A 14692-nucleotide genomic window follows, 5' to 3' on the forward strand; every position below is an offset into this window, starting at 1 on the left:
TGATGTCACCATATGCCAGAGCAGGAATAGAATCTCCACAGCAGCTGTTTTGTTTACATTTTAAAGTCTGATATGAGAGAGTAGAATTCTCATAACAGCTTTCTGTGACTATAACCAGTCTGCTATAAAAGCAGTTTCTGAGTCAAAGTTCAATAGGAGTAGTAGTTAGTTGTTTTCCAGATCAGTAGTTATAACTCAGTTTGTTTTCCAGAGCTGTTCAGCAATAGTAGTAGGAGTTGTTATTCCAGTCGCTGAGGTCCAGACAACAGCCTGAAAAATGGACATTAATTTCTTATTTTACCTTGCAGAAGTAAGAGAAGTAAGAAGTATCCATCTTGCCTTGCTGAGTTAAATAGATTAGATAGGGACAGTTAATCTTTAGACAGTTAAGGAACTACAATTAGATAATTAGAGTTTTTCTACAATCATTGTGAAAACCTATCCTACAGTGTTATCTTCATAATTCCTGTGTGAGAAACTCTGTGGTTTATTGGACTCAGTTATTCAGTGTATACATGTTTTAAATCATTTTATTTATTAAATATTTTACTACCCTTTATTGTGTCTGGTTATTTAGAAAACACTTTTAATAACCTGAGAGTATTTATGCTTATTGTGATAACACCAGGGTCACTCTGAAAAGCCTTACTGCTTGGATTAAATGCTACCCTTTATATCAATATTTTACCCAATATAATTGAACACCCCTTTTGAAGGGTATTGTGGTATTTGAATGATGACAGCAGTTACCTTGTAATTTGAGAAAGAGGACATAGCAGGTAAATCTGTGCCAGTCTTTCCCAAGAGTGAGTGTGTCAAATACCTAGAACTGGGACACAGTGATCTGCAGTCATTAGCATGAAGACTTGTTTGGGGACCTGTAGTGAAGCATATAGTCCAGTCCCAGGTTTTGAGCCTGTTCCTAGTATACTCCTAGGGGAATTTTTTATTTCTATTCCTGCTTTCAGTGATGCTCCCTTACCGGAGACAGTGGCGAGGACTGAGGCTCCTTAGTTACTCACTTGGGTTTCAGTGGGGTTATCTCAGATGATATAGGAATTTTAAATGTAAACATTAGAAATTATATAAGAGGTTTGGTGGTGGTGGAATGGTGTCAAAATAAAAAAATTGGCTGTTTTTTGATTGCTAGATACCAGATGTAACAGATGAAAAAAGAGAAAGAATGCAGGCAGTATGGTTGGTCTAAATTGTTTGACTAGAAGGAAAGAAAACATGTTCTGGAATATGAATTCTTATAAAAAAAATAAGAAATAGTAATTGCAGACGTAACAATAGTAGTACCGCAAGTTGTAGTGATATGAGAAAAAGACTTTGAAAAATGCATAAGATTAATAGTGATGTATGCATATACTAATAACAGAAAAATGTGCTAGTGAATATGTCAATAGTGATGACAGGAGATGTTAACTGTAACCTGGGGGAAAAAGGGCAAAATAACATAGGATATCAAGATGTTAAAGGAATTAATAAAATGTGAAGATTTGAAAGGAAACAACAAAGAATGGACTTATACAACGAGAAGGCTGAAATTGTTATATAGTTTACTCTAAAGAAATGAGCAAAATAACAGATGGCATTTTCAGACTCTCAGAGCAGTATATGCTAGAATAGAGGAAGGCAACAAAATAAAGGAGAGAAAAGGAACAAAGAGATTATCTGATGAGTTTAAAAAGGAAGAAATTATAAGAAAACTATTAACTCAGAGAAACATTCTATAGTAATTGTCTTGCCTTCATGCAACTACATTATGATAAAACCAGGTTCATCTTAATGACATATTTTTTATACATCTTGAAAGAGCTTTGCTATACACTCCTGATTATTGGCTACTTAATGCCTTGCAATAATCTTGTAATATTGCTGTTTAATGCTAATTTATAATGAAAATTGTATAATATATTGGAGCTTTTCTCTCAGGGCCACTGCTGAAAAAGGGCTCTTCAGCTCAGTCAGACAAACCTGATCAACATATGTAAAATAAAATAAATTAATAAATAATTATTGAAAGAACATACAACAAATGAAATAATTTTACAAAATCTGTACACAGCTGGGTAATTCATAAGCCACAGTATAAAAAAAATATATTTAGAAGTGGAATGGAGAATAAAAAAGAAATACGATAAAATATAAGGACATTTTATTGAATAATGAGAAAGATATAGAGCAAGGAAGTGACAAAATTAAGAAAATAGAAAGTCAATGAAAAGAATAGAGAAAAAGAAAGTTTTTTTTTTTTTTGCGGAGAACTTTATTAGCCAAGTTACCAGTGAAAGGGAATATAAAAAGGTGATGGAGAAAAGAAAATGAGTTGACTGTAAACATTGTTTTTGGGATTGCAAAAAGAATAAAGATTTTCTGGAAAAGTTTTAAAATTAATATAGATGAGGATTTACATGTATAAAGCACAAATGTGCTATTATCTGGGAAGTATGATTAAGTAAAGAAATGCGATGTTGATAAATGTGATAAAGTACGGTCTGTGACAGCATGGGCACTGTGGAAGAAAAATGTGAGAATTTGTTATATAACATGTACATGCAGGTCGATGTATTAGCAGAAATAAGAAGATGGATGTAAAAGAAATGATGGGGGGATAGAAGGTAAATGTAAAAGAAAAAAAATGAAAAATTAAATTGTTTAGTTAAACTTTTTGTGTGCCTATAACGTTTAAACTATTTTAAGTATGAATATAAAAACAATGATGGGCAAATAAATGATTTAAAGTTTTTTTATGTGGTATAAAATGAATGCAAATGTTAATAAAGAACCCCAACTCTTTTTCAATAGGTGCTGTGGGATCTTTTACATCCACGAGTTACCACCAACTCAGGCAGTTTGGACAGTGTCAGTAATCCAGTCATCTTGATTTACCCCAGGAAATCCCGATTAGAGCTGGCAGTATCACCAAGTGATTCAGAGACATACAAGTCAATAAATGAGACTTTCTTCTTCGCTGCTAAGCAGTTCTTTGAATCACATTTTTCACAGTCATGTAAACTGCCTCTTTTTGCTCCAGCAGTTTATTCAAGTGCAGGAAACGTTCTCTGAATCCCAGACATTTATTTTAGGGATATAAATTCTGTTTAATAAATATAATTTCATCTGATCTCCCCTATCAATGATATATCATAATTTTATTTACTGGGTTTGCTAATCAACACAGATGAGGAATATACAAGTAAGGGAAAAGAAAACAATATAACATACTGACTTCCAGTGCCAAAAAGATGTAAGTAACAAGTATGCACCATCTAGCAGTTTCAGTAGAAGAACAGTGCCTTGATATAATGGCAGTAGCTAAAGTATCGCACATGGATAACCCCGATAGGACTGTAAACATATTGGGAATATATATATTTTTTGGTGTAAGAAAAAATGAAATTATAAAAAAAAAATTGAAGGGGAGGAGGAACCATCTATACATGGGAAAGGAATAAAACAATAAAATAAACTTGTAAACAAAGAGGACAAGAGGTACCATGGGCAATTTTGGAAATGAGAAATGTCAGCATATTTTATATAGCAGTTCCATACCAGACTTCTGTTCATGATGAGGAGAGAGATAAGAAATGCTCTGGGTGATATACAATTCCTCTTTACACTCTCCACACTTTACACCAAACCTATTTAATATTGCCCCTCACTTTTATTCTAAATATAGACTGATTAACTGTACTTTAACTCAAACCAAAACAAAATTAAGTGCAAGAATCCTCTCCAAATAACAAGTAAGCATAATTCCACAATATAATATACTAAAATCCTTCTAGGAGGAATTACATACCCTAATCCTGGCCCCATCTATCACAATGAACACAAAGATAATTCTCTCCTACACTCTTCTCCAATCCAAAAACAGCCTATCCCTGGTGATCTGATTTTGCTGCAATAAATGTTAGTATAAGAAATAAAACTGAACTACGTTCCTGGATTACCCAACATAAGCCCAACATTATCGCTGCAACTTAAACTTGCCTTAAACCCAGCATAAATGACTCCGAAGTTATACGTTCTGGCTATCATATCATCCATAATACCATAGAAATGGGAAAGGAGGTGGTATTGCTTTAAACTTTCCCAGCACCTACCACATTTCCCCTTACAACAAACCAATACTAAAACTTAGTTCAACAGAGCCTCTTACTGCTTTCTTCAAAATAAACAAATATATATTACTGTCATTTACATCCCTCCTGGCAAAAATAGAGCTATACTGGAAGATATCCTACACTGGATATAGATAACTTTTCCATAAAATAAAATACTACTAGGTGATGTGAATGTCAATTGGTTGGACAAACTATAGCTCCTCTACATCTAGTATGAACTTGTATGATTTCACACAACTAATTAATAGCCCCACACATTATACCAAGACATCAAATTCCCTATTACACTGCATCCTCGCATCCGACCCTAGTAAATACACCACCCCAGGTACAATATCAGACTCGGTCAGTGATCATCTCCCAATCTATATGACCAGACATCTCACACATCCAGTTAAACAGCATATTTATAAAACAAGCAACCTTTCCAACTTTAACCCAGAAATGTTCATTACTAAACTGTCATCTATTAATTGGAACGTCCTAAAAATCCTCCCCTTAGACAATGCTGTAAATTAATTCAATACAACTTTTCTAAATACCCTTGCACCTCATAGTGAGAAGAGACTGAAAACAAATACTGCACTTGGCTGTCCAAAGAGAGTAAAATGTTAATACAGGATAGAGAAAAAGCATAGAAAGAATGGAAAAATATAAAACACTTTAATAACTTAAACTTCAGAAAGCTTCACAATCGTACTAAAAAGCAAATAAATGAATACAAAAAATATACTATAACAGCTTTCAGAATAATAGTAAACACAACCACAAAAATTTGGGGAATCCATCAAAGAAATCTTACGTCCTGGCCAAAATTTCAACCCAAACCCCTCTCCCGATAACTCTCCACTCAGAACTGCAATACAGTTCAACTCTTATTTTAGAGATAGTATAGCATTCTCTTACCAAGGATTCCTCAACATCTCATCCCAACCCTGCCTAACAATGATATATCATCACATCCACTTTCACCTTCAATCCTGTGCCTACAAGCTATATAAAACTACTGTTAAACTTAAACCATGCTCTTCTTCAGCTGATGACCTTCCAAGTGAGTACCTAAAAATAGAAGAAAATAGCATTGCATACCTTGTCTCAATCCTTATAAACAGGTCATTCCAGGAATCCCACTTTGGAAAAAGTCACACATTATCCCTCTGCACAAAAGAAGAAATTCAACAAACATTAATAACTTTAGTCCTATAGCAATCATATCTCCCCTCATCAAAACACTTGCTAGACTCTCTCCTGCAGGAAGAACTCCTGTCCCTTACATGACATAGCTTCCATCCTTCTCATAGTACTACCACTGCCCTTCTAACATATAGATACCGTCAATAAAGCTAGAGATAATAGCAAACTAATATCTTCCTTATTTCTAGACTTATCTAAAGTCTTCGATACAGTTTGCCACACCAAACTTCTACTTCAAATGTCCTCAGTATGGCTCTTTCAACCACCCTTCTGTGGTTCAAAAGCTACTTGTCCAATAGGTCTCAGTCAGTAAAATGGCATTCCACTATCTCTACTTACCACACAGTCACTACTAGTGTAACACAACGTTCAATCCTTTACCCCCTCCTCTAATATTTTCACCAACACCCTCTATACTTCCATGCAACAAGCCACCCTAATACAATATGTAGAGGATTCCACTCTCATTTGCGCATCTGACAACATGGTACACCTCCAAAAAACTACTCAGGAAAGTTTAATAGCCACTGAAACATGGCTTTGTAACTTACAACATATGCTTAACCCAAAAGACCAAACTAATACTTTTTTCCTCAAATCCCTCTCTCAAGAAAAAAGAAAAACAAAATTTGAAGTCCTCTCTCTTGATAACACAACCACTGAAGTCACTTCTCATAGTAGATTAATAGGAATAATAGTGGATGATAAGCTTACATTCAACCTACATGTACAAAATTGCAGAAGAAAAACTCATCAAAACTAGGGATGCTTTACACAAAAACTCTCACTGACACAATTAAAATGACACTTGCAACTACTTATCGCCTCCCCACACTTCTGTATGATGCTCCCATCCTTGCTAACCTCCAGACTTCAAAAAAAATTAAAACTTGAACAATACTATAACAAAGTTGCTAAATTATGAACAAATACCCTTTCAAAACCCACCACTGTACAGCAATAAAAAGCCTAAATTGGTTAGAACATATAAACAGCTTCTTACCACCTATAAAATTATCCAGCATTCATCTGCGTGTCCAGCACTAAATACCATTCTGTATAACTATATTCCCAGTTGGTCATTGCAATCCAGTGGCCAAAAACTCCTGTCTACGCACCCATCAAATCTGCTGGACATTGTCTGTACTCATACAAGGTTGCTTAGGCCTAGAGCATCTTATCTGTATCCATCAGGTCAATACCCTCTCATCTATCTTTCAAAACCACTCTGAAAGATTTCCTAGCTTTAATCTGTCTCTGTTCTTGTACAAAACCAGGACAAACTTTATCCCTACACGTGAACAAGTACCTTCTCCTTCCTTATACCTCCTTACTCTCCCTTCTTCACTTCTATAAAATTCTCTTCCTTGACTTTCTCTCTAAATATACCATAAGCCTGTTTTTCCCTCACTTCATATTGCAATTTGTAGTAGGCCAGCTTCCCTTTAATTTCTCTACAAATCATCTAAAATGTCTATAAATATTAAATAATTGTCATATAACCTGCATCGATTCTTAATGTTTTCATGTTATCACTAATTTGTCATAGTTATTTAAACTGCAGATTTTTTTTTGTTTATTTTTGAAGGCTGTAAAATTATTGTTCTTAAAATGTTTTGTAATAATTTGGAGCTTTTCTCCCTGGGCCATTGCTGAAAATGGGCTTCTACCCAGGAGGACTTTCCCAGCAATCAACTGTCAATAAATAAAGAAAAAAAAGATATAAAAAGGAGGTACTGTTGATGAGGACTTTAATACACCTGGTGTTAACTAGAATACTTGAGAGCAAACAAAAAAAGGAGTACACCACATCTGTAAAAGACGAATAACTCCAGTCTTCACTTCAAGAGTTTAATAGAATGACACAAATGCAGGATCCAAGTGAGCGCTTTCACGTTCAAAAAACGTTTCATCAGACTTCAATAACTGCATAGCATTATACATCATCTTAAATAGCATTAACAATCATAAAAAATCATTCAATTAGAGTTTACAATTGAAATTTAAAGATACACTTCTACATTCTATAAAACCATCTAAAACAATAAATAATATAAAACAAACAAAATAGTTCATATGCATCAAATGACACCACCAATAAGGCATTCATATTGTGGTAATATTTAGAATAATATACTAAAAACCCAAAGAAGATACCAATGAATATACAAATAAGCTCAGTGTTTGTAAGGTCTAGGCGCCAAAAAATGGTTTAAGTGAGATCTTTTCATTCAAGCCATATGCTCGGTGCGCCTGTAGCCTCAATATCCATCTACACTCTACCTCTTCAGTGTGATTTTTTTTATATTACCAAGTCTATTGGTTTTTTTCACCATTTCCAAGACCCTGAATTTAAAGGTATGTGTCAAGCCATTGTCAATTACTTGTTGTGCCAAGGCATTACTTGTGTTCATTTTATTAATGGCATACAAATGTTCTCTAATACGTTCCCGTAATGTCCTATTGGTTTTTCCTACATAAAAAAATCTACATAACTGGCCCTGTGCTAAATAGACTAAATCCTTTTATTTACAATCAGCATAGAACTTAAAAGTATATACACGTCCAGTCACAGGATGTACAAATCTATCATCATTAGATATGTGAGAGCACTGGTTACAAGATCGACACGCATAAGTTCCAGACCTCTGTGAAGAAATGCTCGCTCCATCATTATTTTCATAACATAAGAGCCTTTTTAGAGACTTCATATTCCTATAAATTATATTAGGTCTATAGTCCACCAGTTCACTTATTCTCTCATCTGTAGTCAGAAGTCTCCAATTTTTTTCAATGACTTCTTTAATCTGTGTATTCCTATTGGTAAAAGGAATAACCAATCTATTCTTGTTCTTTGCCCTAAAGTATTTCGCATCAGATGTAGTGGCTAACTGCCTATGGTAGAAAGGTTTACCCTTATCTTTTCTATGCATATTACAAAAATATAGGGTGTCCCTAATCTCCATGTTATTATATCCTCTTTCAAGAAAATTCTTAACCAATGTCTTCTGCTGTTGATCATATTCACCCTCCTGTGTAGTCAACCTGGATACCCTATATACCTGACTTTTTAATATATTGGGAAAGATGTGTCTAGGATGCATACTATTGCGATGCAATAAATTATTCTTCCAGCAAGACTTTCTAAACATAACAGTTTCCATGCCATTAACACCCTTATTCAGTCTGACGTCCAAAAATTCAATGGTATTATATGAATGTGTACATTCAAAGTCTAGAAAAGTAGTAGCACCATTTATGTAAATGACAAAGTCATTCAGTTCTTCTACAGTACCACTCCAAACAATGAACACATCATCTACAAATAGTCCATAGTATTTGATATAATCATGGAATAACATATTGCCCAAAACATAAGTGCTTTCCCAATATGCCAACACCAAGTTGGTATAGGAGTTAGCACAGAGTGTCTCCATTGCTACCCCTTTCTGCTGTAGATAATAGATATGATCATATAAGTAAGACATTATTACTCAATACTATGTCTAGAATAAGCATCCATTTCATAACTTCATTACACGTGAACAAGTACCTTCTCCTTCCTTATACCTCCTTACTCTCCCTTCTTCACTTCTATAAAATTCTCTTCCTTGACTTTCTCTCTAAATATACCATAAGCCTGTTTTTCCCTCACTTCATATTGCAATTTGTAGTAGGCTAACTTCCCTTTAATTTCTCTACAAATAATCTAAAATTTCTATATTAAATAATTGTCATATTACCTGCATCGATTCTTAATGTTTTCATGTTATCACTAATTTGTCATAGTTATTTAAACTGCAGATTTTTTTTGTTTATTTTTGAAGGCTGTAAAATTATTGTTCTTAAAATGTTTTGTAATAATTTGGAGCTTTTCTCCCTGGGCCTTTGCTGAAAATGGACTTCTACCCAGGAGGACTTTCCCAGTAATCAACTGTCAATAAATAAAGAAAGAAAAAAAAGATATAAAAAGGAGGTACTGTTGAGGAGGACTTTAATTCACCTGGTGTTAACTAGAATACTTGGCTGAAGCCATGTCTAACAGCAGGTTCATTCTTGATACTGTATCATGAGCAGATATCTGACAACAACTTAAAGAACCTGCATGATAAAGAGCTGTTTGTGACTTAGCGTTACCAAATGAGGACAGAGAGGATGTCAGCCCTTGACAATGGCAGTAACCTGGGAGCATGTGATCTGCAAAAAGAGTGATTAACAGTCGAGCCAGACAAAAATGAGGGTTCTGTTTTTCAGGAAGGCAGACTTTGGCAAAATGGTTGAATATTTCAGGAAAGCTCTATTAAGGAAGGCATGTAAATCCTATGGAAGAGCACTGAGGCTGAGTAAACACTGCCATCGCATAAGAAATAGGACTCTCCGGGAAGCTAAATGCAAATAAACAAGAAGCCAAAAGGCTCAGAGGTCCTCAAAGAAATTGGTCTCGGAGGTCCATAAAGGATGCAACCTCAGTTGTAAGGGAAAAACATGTATCACTTTGAAAATAAAAACAGAAGAGGAAAACAGAACAATGCCAATTAATGCAGAAAGCAGCACTGACACTGATTCGAAGCATGAAGTCCACAAACTGAAGAAAATACAGCCATTATTTCTTTCTTTCAGAAACTGAGATTACATAATACAAAAAAGAAAGGATAGAAAGCATTTTTTTGTAGTATCAGGCGGCTTACTCTGTGTGGGTGTGGGGGGGCACTTCCTCAGCAACACAGTGTGCCTGCACAAGATATTTTCATCAGCTGCTTATATAGTATTACACAACTGCTATGTAAATTAACCAGCCACCCCTTTTCAGCCAGCAAAGTGAGATTCACAACAGGAGGCGAGTGGAATAGACAACTATCGTACCTATGTGTTTAGGTATGCTGCATATGTTGGTGTGACTCTCTTCCCCTAAAATGAGCCAGCATTCTGTTTAGGCTAGCTGGCCATGGGTTGTGGTTACAGGGTACATTTCTGCTATAGGTCCTAGAACAGCATTGCATCAATCCTGCCAGCTCTCCTACCCTGGCTACTACCTTCCCCAAGACCCTTCTGGTGCCACTAGGAGCAGTGCATGCCATCTAGCTTTCTATCTCTGACGATCTGTAACTGGAGACGCAGTCTGATCTGGTAAATGCTAATACTTAAATAGATGTGACATAGGCTCTCTGTGAAATGTTGACACTTGTAACACTGAGCATCAAAATGCTGAAAGAAAAAAAAAGACCACATAACACTTAGTCAGGTGATAGGATGGTTATCTGTGAGCACCAGAGTGCCCAGTTCTTTATATTGTTAATTTCAAAGTCTATATAAATGATTAATGAAAAAAATATGGAATGAAACACATTTCACAAAACCATCCTCCAACTGAAGATGCAGCTACCCCCATGAGAAGTTGCAAAATATACAAATCAATTCACAAGCAGAAACAAACAGAATACACATTATCACACACACAAAAAAGGTAAAATAGCACTTTTGCAAGGGGCCTATGTCTCTGCATCCCACATCCCTGTGTCTTCACATTGACAGGAGATAGCGAAATGCACAGTGCATGGATGCACAAACAGCACATTTTATGTTTAATGTAACTGATCAATCTGCACTTCCATATGCAAGTTCTTCCTTTCTAACAGCTTTTGATAATGGACCTTCAAACCACAGGGATTCCCACCAAGTGGTTTCGCAGAAACAGCACGCTTCTGAAGGAGACATGCTGTTCTACGGAGGACACAAAGATGTGTAACATTAACAGGTAATAAGTAGAGAACTGTTTACCACTGTCCAGAGGCAGAACTTTACACCCGGAAGGATTGAAGTTAAGCTACCTCCTTATAGACAATTTCTCCAATGTCTTTATGTCCCTCTTTAAAATACATCCCCATCTGCTAACATCTCCCAACAGTGGTATCATCTGCAAAGAAACAGGTACACCTGGTTTTGATCTGCCTTAAATCAGAGACAACCACATATGGCAAAACACAGTCTCAATCCATGTGGGGTAGCACTTGTTGCTGTCAAACCTTATGAGATGTCTGCCTCTGTCACCTTCTGTCCCCATTATCCAACCACATTCCACTTCATGCATAGTTTTCTAACCATTCATACCCTATTGTCTTTGTAATGAGTCTGTGATGTGATGCCAATTTAAAAGATTTACTGAAATCCAGAAAGAGTGCATCCACAGAATTACCTCTACCTACCATTCTGGTGACCCAGTCATAGAGATGTATCAGGTTAGTCTGACGGGAATTACCTAGTGAGCTCTTGCTGCAACTCTCTGACCAGCCCAGTTTACCCTAAGACTTGCCTTTAGGACCACATACATTGTTGACCACCATTAAAGTTAGATTCACTGATGGGTGATTTTCTGCACTACTCCACATTTCATCTTTGTAGATTGAACAACTGCTTTATCTCCAGTCCCTAGAAACCATCTGTTCCTAAGGGATATGTAGAAAAGTTCTGTCACAGGTTGCACCAAAAAGAAGCAGCACGTTTACAGGATTATTAGCGGGGTCCTATCTGCTGACACCTTATTCTCTGAAAGTATCCTCAGTGCCCTTTCCAACTCGTTCATATTATTCTAGGCGATTGTCACTGTATTTCAGTGATGAATAACAGCACCTGTGTCACAATTCAAGAATGCATTTGAACTAATATAAGGCAGTTGATATGAGTGGCAAGAAAACATCTGTTGGTTACCCTGCAGTTGCAGCTTATTCAACAGCATCAAAATGGGTAGACTAGAAGGTGCAAGCAGTTCCTTATATGCTATCAAAATCAATTTATCTATATTTTAGTGTTTTACAATGTATTTTTATATTCATATAATAACCTGTTTGTTCATTAGCGGACCGGAGTTCCGCTGTGGCGACCCCTAACCGGGAAAAGCCGAAAGACACAACATATAATGACCTGTGTGTTGTAAATTGAAGGAAAAATTATGCAGATAGCTGGGAAGATGCAATTTTGAAAAATAAAGGTGGTTTCTCATTTTTACATAAGTAGTAGCCAGTGTCCTGGTCCAGTTTCCCTAAAAGCATAACTGTACACATACTTTTGATGAATTTCCTAGAGCTGCGGGATTAGCCTAATTAAAAAAAAGCTATGTCTGCAGTAATAAATAAAGGACTTTTGCATTTTCCACAATCTATTTTGGAAACTGTGGCATTTTTCTATAAAAAAATCACTATGCTGTCTATCCATGTTGACTTATAATTTCAAAAGACAGGTGTGTTAAGGCACTTTTTAATTATCACGTCCTATGCACGGGGGGACATATTGTAGTTTGACTGCATCTAAATCTACCAGACGGAATGCACTTTTTTCTTAGAATTAAACCCATTCCACATTAGCCATGCAGCAAAAATTTATAGTGTAAATAAAGTTAAAGACTTTAGGAAGAACTGTCTCTCACCATTTCAAAATCTTTTATTACAATGTCTTAAGTGATTTCTTCTACTAATCTTAGTCTCCTATTTCTCCCCACACACACAGCCATCAAGCTTGATCCGCAGTCCATTCATTTATTTCCATACTTGGTACCGTCAGAGACCTGGAGGGAGAGCTGACAGTCAGTGATGATACTGATTATCCTACATGAGATAAGGAGATTTTTTTTTCCCTGATTATAATAACTGCCTTCTCCTGTGAACCAGCAGATGCAGTGTAATGCGGGACTATGCAGAGTGACCTACAAGTGTCCACGTCCTCAAACCTGTAGCTTCATGTGCTCTTCTGCTGGGCATGTGCCCCAATGTCCCTGTGCATAGAAGCATACTATCCTGTCTTCACCCTATTAACTCCTCTGCTGTGAGAATTAACACTGATTCCTTCTCCTGGGGTGAATAAAGTGATCTCAGTTGGGTCCTTATTAATTATTCAAACGTTTTAAAGTTCGAATGTCATATAGTCAACACCATATGATCGAACTTTAAAAAGTTCAAAGGTGAAAAGCAATGGCTCCATACAGCACAGAATAGAAACATTTCCTTTTTCTGCACTGAATTGAGATCTCGAAGTTGGTATATTTAAGTAGGGGGGGGGGGGGTGCAGTTTTGAAAATTCGAATATATAATATAGACACTCTCAGTTGCTCACTCACACCTCTCCAGAACTCTCTCCACCACATCGGAGGCCTGTAATTCAACTTGGCCCCAGTGGGAAATAGTTAGGGCCAAAAGCTGTGTGTCACTCTGCCAGCTTTGAGATTTCTCCTCTGCAGTTCCAAATTTCAGTTAACAAAAATATCTTGGCTGCATTTTTTGCAAAAGTTAAATTTAAGTGGAAACTATACACACCATTCATACGAGCAAGTAAATGAAGGGTTTGAGTTTGAGATAAGTTTATGTAGGACTAATGGAATGAAAGTATATTAATTTACACAGTCTAGGGTTATTAGGGTGTTTTGAGAGATTGTATAGAGATGCTGGCCTCAGAGGGGGATGACCACTGTAATGTAATATAACAGTGTTTGGACTTCAGCAAGTGCTTGAAAGATGCAAGTTATTTTTTTTTTATTTTCAGTGGTTATTTACTTGTGCATGTTGGGTGATTATGTTATAGTACATTGACACTGCGGTGGTGGTGCTGCGGTAGCATTGTCGCCTCACAGTAAGACGTTGTCCTGTTCGATTCTCAGCTAAAGCATCTTCTGTGTGGGAGACTTGCATGAGTGAGCATACCTTCATTGAAGGTTATACGTCAGGGCTGGCAACTCGGTACATAAAAATCTACTGCCAATCATTAGCGGACCGGAGTTCCGCTGTGGCGACCCCTAACTGGGAAAAGCCAAAAGATACAACAACATTTAATTTTTGATGTTAGATGACCTGTATTGCCCAAGTTTTGTTCTGTACCACATTATAATACATGTAGAATTATAGGAAATGTTTAAACTTGGCATTATAAAAGTCACATATGAGAGTAATAAAAGAAAATATAGCTTTGAAGCATCATGGAAAATGTGTTGTCTAGACACTTGATGAATATAAAGGTGAAGATTCTCATTAGTTGATGGAATCAATGGATTTTTAATTTAACGGTATATTTTCAAAAAAGGAGGTTTACCTTAATTAAAATAAAATGAACACAAAAAATATAACTATTTCCATGCCTGTTGTTTTCAGTGTTTTAATATAAGCTTTAATCTATATTGTGTTTGTAATATTCATATTTTCAATCTTATTTCATCATCTTTTATTATTATTGTTTTCTTTAATATTGACTGGAGCTGTATGAACTTAAACATCCATCTGAAATACCGCTAGCACAGGAGGATGTGATTTAATTTTGACTTCTCTTCTAGAAGACAGAACCTCTGAAGTGCAGTAAACCAGAGTTTCCCCAAACACACACACACC

General features: G+C 36.0%; 1 protein-coding gene across 2 annotated transcripts in view; it reads left to right on the forward strand.

Annotated features, from left to right (window-relative positions):
• LOC122790119 (rho GTPase-activating protein 20-like) overlaps positions 1–14692 on the forward strand; it is an 872483-nt gene that overhangs the window by 840803 nt on the left and 16988 nt on the right. The gene's annotated exons all lie outside the window — the stretch shown is intronic.

Source organism: Protopterus annectens, chromosome 15.part0 (assembly GCF_019279795.1).
Source record: "Protopterus annectens isolate FY-2018-M chromosome 15.part0, PAN1.0, whole genome shotgun sequence".
Taxonomy (NCBI): domain Eukaryota; kingdom Metazoa; phylum Chordata; order Ceratodontiformes; family Protopteridae; genus Protopterus; species Protopterus annectens.